This window comes from Bos grunniens, chromosome 24 (assembly GCF_055505025.1).
Source record: "Bos grunniens cultivar Pamir isolate PY7600 chromosome 24, Bosgru_T2T1.0, whole genome shotgun sequence".
NCBI classification, from domain to species: Eukaryota; Metazoa; Chordata; class Mammalia; order Artiodactyla; family Bovidae; genus Bos; species Bos grunniens.
Window position 1 is genome coordinate 31,240,346 of NC_141188.1, and position 6,576 is coordinate 31,246,921.

The following is a 6,576-nucleotide window of genomic DNA, read 5'->3' on the forward strand; positions in this document are numbered from 1 at the left end:
AATTTCATGGCTGCAACTTAGCATGAAGCAACTTAGCATGCATTATATTTAATAATTATAACAATAACAATGTAAGATAAATAAATTTATTTAAAAAGCAGAATATACCACAATGAGAATAGGGTTTTTTTTTAATTTTATTTTTAAACTTTACATAATTGTATTAGTTTTGCCAAATATCAAAATGAATCCACCACAGGTATACATGTGTTCCCCATCCTGAACCCTCCTCCCTCCTCCCTCCCCATACCATCCCTCTGGGTCGTCCCAGTGCACCAGCCCCAAGCATCCAGCATCGTGCATCGAACCTGGACTGGCATCTCATTTCATACATGATATTTTACATGTTTCAATGCTATTCTCCCAAATCTTCCCACCCTCTCCCTCTCCCTCAGAGTCCATAAGACTGTTCTATAGGGTTTTTAGCACATAAATTATTTCCTTCCAAAAGTGGAAGAATTATAACTAAGAGTTTCACAGGATAAATTGGAAGATAAATGATTTAAAATATTTCAGCTTATATAATCGGTGGGGGCAGGAGATCTAAGGCTGATGAATGATCAGTACCACTCAATGGATTATCAAAATCCTCAGGCATTTGCTCTGACACTTTATTCACATGAAAGCCTTTGTCAGTCAGCAAACTTTGTCGATAAATAGATTGCCATGAAATGCAGAGAGAGAGAATATCAATATCAAAGCTTAGTTTATGTTCTTTATTCTGCTTTCTGTCTTTACTCGAATTTCTCTTTCATTGTTTTATAATGAAAGATGCTTACTTATCTTTCACTTGACCTCACCTGTTTCATCTTTACATTACACATGGCACTTCTATGACTTGTATTAAAATCCTGCAAACCTGTTGTGAAGTTAGAGACAGACAGACAGACGGAGAGAGAGACAGATATTGACTTTCTAAGATGCTATATGGGGACTATATAAATGAGTTTTAAGTATTCAGTATAGGGATAAATCCGACTCTGTGTGACCCCATAGACGGCAGTCCACCAGGCTTCCCCGTCCCTGGGATTCTCCAGGCAAGAACACTGGAGTGGGGTGCCATTGCCTTCTCCGAAATCATTTGAAACAATATGTAAAATATTAAAGGCAGTATTTTGTATTTTGTTTTTATCTGTCTTCTTACCTTTGAAAAGTTTTTCTTTCTCTCTCCAAAACTAAGAGCTTAATTGCATTGAGGAAACTTAGGAGAAAAATAATAGGAGAAATAGGTTTTTCCTTGGAAATGGCCTCATGACTCCCATTTAATATTAATGGTTGTTGTTCAGTCGTCCAGTTGTGTCCAACTCTTTGTGACCCCATGGACTGCAGCACGCCAGACCTCTCTGTCCCTTACCACCTCCCGGAGTTTGCCCAGTTTCATGTCCATTGCATCGGTGATGCCATCTAGCCATCTCATCCTCTGATACCCTGTTCTCCTATGCTAATATTAATAACATAAAAGAATTTAGCTTCTCAAGCAAACAAGCACACCTATATTTTTAGGATGGTTGTGGGATTCTTAATGCACCACTCAGAGAAACATACCCATCACCTCTGTTAAGACATAAAGGTGTTTTATGGTGTGTGCCTGAGCTCTAATAATATCCAAAAAATTCAAGAAAAGTAGAATGTCGAGACAATAGGTAACTGATTAACTACTTGTGATATTTCTTGGAAATCTACGCTGTGCTATGTTAGTTTCTCTAACAGCTCTCTCTGAGATAGTCCCTGAAATTCTAATTTTCAGAGCATAAAGCTAAAGTTAATCTGTTTTTGATTTATCCATGAAACCTTGCTGCTTTCCAAAATAAAGAAAACTTCAGTGTATGCAGAGTGATAGAGCAAAATACAGAGCGTGCCAGACCCCAGCAAGGAAAAGACCTCCTTCAGTCGCCATTTTGCCTGGAAGCCACTTAGATATCTGTCCTCTTTGAGGTGCTATGTCTCTAGTGTAAATGTGTCTAGTGCTATGTCTCTTAGGGCTCCCTAAGGTCAAAGAGCATCACCTTGCAAGAGATCACTGCAGGACATTTTATAAACACATTAAAAGAAATTGCTGTTAGAAATTCAGTTCATACTGTGGACTATGTCACTTACTCTCCAGTTAAACAAAACATGGATCAGAGTCAGATCTCAGAAGGCAATAGTAAGATGCCCCTGGAACATGGGAATAGACTGTTAATATGCAGCTGAGAAGATATGGGAAGCATGTGATCCAGTATCCTTAAGTGTATCTATCATCCATGACTAGGACAAATTGGTAAAAGAGGTTGCTAGAGCTTAATCAATGACATTAATCCATCTAGGGAAAAAAAAAGTATGAGTCAATAGAAGAAGATTGTGTGCCTAGAATTCAGGAGGAAATTATAGTGGTGATAGATGAGGGAAGGGGCAAAGAGAAAGTTTGAAAATTTGTATCCCAGTCTTTAATAATGGCCCAGGAAAGAGGGTGTCATGATAAACCCAACTCCATGATTCAGGCAATTTGTCAGGTGGATGTCTTTTTGATAAATCAACTCTCACAGCATGGTCCTCCACTAGCCACAGGGGGGAGTGAGTCTGTAAATAAACCACTTTGCTTCTTTCCATAGTTAACCAACAACCTCCTGAAAATACTATGAAATACTCCGTATGCTTTCCGAGCTCTCAGTCTTACTCCGTCAGGGTAGCTATACTTCTTGTTGAAAATAAATACAGTTGCATTTGAGTTTTTTATAAGCACACTCTCTGATTAACTCTGGATGCTTTAAAGAAAATAAAATTTCAGAGTGCAAGCTCAGGACTGGTACAATTGTGATGGTTTTTTCGAATAACACCATTCTGAACGATGCAATCTGACTTTATATGTTTGGTATATAAAGTGTGATATACATATATTTCAGACAGACATTGTTGTTCCTCACTTACTCCTTGCGTGTCTTTGAAGTTCAGCCATCAGTCTACACCACATACCATCAGTGTACGCCTCCCTCTCTCCCTTCTCATCACTGCCTCCTCCTGATCTCCTTCCAGACTTTTGGTGTTGGGCTCACAGCCTTTCTTTAAAACATGTGTTCTGCCACAGCCCACCAAAGTGCTCTTTGCATAAAACAAAGCAAAACCCCATGACTCAGTCTCAGTGTAAGATGCTGAGGAACTTTACTTTAGACATGTAACCAAACATTACAAAAATTGGAGGTCAGAGATATAATGAGACGCCCTGGCTACCTGATGGAGAGTCAGAAATCTGCCAGGTCAGAGAAGCCATGCCTTAGGTTTGTGGGCTTTGGGGCTGCAAGGCTGGAGGAAAGAGCATGCCTGTCCTTGCTCTGCATCAGTGGAAGCCGTGGGGCCTGACACGTTCTAGTTCCCAATATGTCAGCAGGACCGCCGTGGTGTGGATTGCCACTACATCCGTCCAACAGCCGCTTCATTTCTAAGTGGCAAGAAATAAAAGTACAGTCTGAGATTCTCCCATGGTCCCTGCTTTAGTCTAGTCAGGGACAGTCCATTCAGATGAGTGTAGGCTGGGCTCTTACTGCAGTTGCAGGCCTAAGTTGAGAACATAGATCTATTGGCACCTCTAGGATTGAACTGACATAATGCCAACGGTCCCAATTTCCCCTTTTTCCAAAAGTTAATACAATATATAAGGACACTGTTGTACCATCTAAACACCCTAAATACTGAGAATTAAATAGAAATTCACTCATCCCAAGCTGGAAAATGGTACATTACTAACACTGTCAGTGATGCTGCCTGAAGGATGGGCTCACATAAGTGATACAAACAAACAAACCTATTCTGATTTACCTTATTACGATGCCAGTTTGGATGGCCATTCAACCATTTCATATCTGGCCATTTGCTGTGTAAGTTTTCAGTCCATCTGCTGGCTGTGGTAAGTATTCTAAGACAGCCCACAAGTTTCCCGGTTCCAGATATACACATACGGTGTCCCAGTTACTCTTTTATTTTATTATTAATCTTTTCATTTTTTAAACTTTTAATTTTATATTGGACTATCATTGATTACCAGGCTGTGTTAGTTTCAGGTGTACAGCAAAGTGATTCAGTTATACATATACCTGTATCTATTCTTTTTCAAATTCCTTTCCAATTGAGGTTGTTACATAATATTGAGCAGAGTTCCCTGTGCTATACAGTAGATCCTTGTTGGCTATCCATTTTAACTACAGCCATGGGTACATGTCACACTAATGCAAGGAATGCTGAGGAAGGGATTTTGCAGGTTAGTTCCAAAATCAGTTGACCATCAGATAAAAAGATTATTTAGGTGGGCCTGGTCTAATCTCATGAGCTCTTTAAATGTGACTCCAGAGGTCAGACAGAGAGAGAAAGAGAAGTCAGAAGGATTTGAAATGCAATAAGAAATCAACATGGAAGAGATTCTCTGATGTTGCCTTTAGAGATGAAAGGGACCACATGTAACAAGTGTATGTGGCCTCTGTGTGTTAGTCGCTCAGTCATGTCTGACTCTTTGTGACCCCATTGACTGGAGCCCACCAGGCTCCTCTGTCCATGCAATTCCCCAAGCAGGAATACTGGAGTGGGTTGCCATTTCCTTCTCCAAGGGATCTTGCCAACCCAGGGATCAAACCCAGGTCTCCAGCATTGTAGGTGGATGCTTTACCATCTGCACTATTAGAGAAGCCCATATGTGGCCTCTAGGTACCAACAGTGACCCCCGGCTGACAACCAGCAAGAAAATGGGGATCTCACTCCTACAACCACAAGGAACTGAATTCAGTCAATGGACATGGACCCCGAGGTACAGATAGGAATGATTCCAGGCCAACACCTTGATATCAGTCTAGGAGACACTGAGCTGAGAACCTGATGTGCCAGGCACAGGCTTCTGACCTACAGAACTGTCAGCTAATACGTAGATATGGTACCAAGCTGATAAATTTGTGATACTTTGTCACACAGCAATAGAATACCGTTGAATTATGTTTTGCCTACCAATTTATATGCAGATTCTATAGTTTGATTCCAGTTTACTTTTTAAAGCTATTGCCAGAAATTGAGTTCAGAATTGAATTCTATACATGGAAGAGGGTGGTAGATTGAGAATATAAGGAGCATATCTGAGTCCACAGGATTTTCTATAAGACATTATAGCCCTTGTAATGATTTTCAAGGACTTCATTTTTAAGGGATTCCCTTGTGGCTCAGAGGGTAAAGAGTCTGCCCACAATGCAGGAGACCTGAGTTCAATCCCTGTGTTGGGAAGATCCCCTAGAGAAGAAAATGGCAACCCACTCTAGTATTCTTGCCTGGAAAATCCCATGGGTGGAGGAGCCTGGCAGGCAACAGTCCATAGGGTTACAAAGAGTCAGACACAACTGAGCGATTTAGCTTTCACTTGTACTTTTAAAGGCAAGAGAAATCATGACCTAGTCTATTCTGCAAAAATAAAATATAAACCAAAAATTTAACTTATTAAATATAAAAAAGCTTTTTCTGAAAGCTTTGGTAAAATGATTAGTTTGTCATATAACTAGTCCACTGGTTCTAAATATTTGGCATATACACATTTAACAAATTTTCAAGTTGTATATTTCCTTTTCTAAAATATATAATATATCGACTATAGTTCTGTATTACATGTATATTGGGATTGAACTTAGCCATATAAGAAGTGGTCAATAGCATGTTAATTTAGTATATAATATCATTTATCACGGAAACTATTCAACTCAACAGGGAATATTTTAAACACTAATGTAGATAAAGGCATACACATGGGGAAAACTGATATTAGACAAAAATGAGCCAGTACTCCAGAATATAATCATTGAAAGCATAAATGTTCATGGATAAAAGAAAAATGAAAAAAAAAGTCAAGAAAAATAAACGGTTTTCTCTACTAGCGTATGGAAAAATAAATGTTAGCCACCAAAGTACTGGGCCTTCCTGGTGGTTCAGATGGTAAAGAGTCTGCTTGCAATGCAGGAGACCTGGGTTCGATCCCTGGCTGGGGAAAATGCCCTGGAGAAGGGAACGGTTATCTGCTCTAGTATTCTGGCCTGGAGAATCCCATGGACAAAGGATCCTGGAGGACTACGATCCACTACCTCCAGACTACGATCTGGAGGTCACAGAGTTGGACACGACTTTGCAACTGAATTGAACTGAACTGAATTATGATCATAAAAAAAAAAAAAAATAGGTGAATAATGTCATCAAGGACACAACAGGTTATCCACCGCTTAAATCTCTTTGGGGACAAATGAACACACAAAAATGACCAGAATACACATTGAGCAAGAAAAAATGTGAATGAAAACATGGTAACCACCAGCAAATATTTTAACATTAAACCAGAAATGTAACTGTTTATCAATTTCAAGCCAGCTACAACTAAAAGATTATAGGAATTTATGAAGGATCATATTTAACTTAATCATATATGTAAGTCCTTAGTAAACCAACTATTTTCTTTGGGATTTGAGGAAGATTAATAACATAATGATGTAGATTTGCTTGGTCCGAATACATTTATAATCCAAGTCAAATTGAAGTGGCTTTCAAACATCTTTACTGCTTTTATATCTTACACAGTTCTAAAAA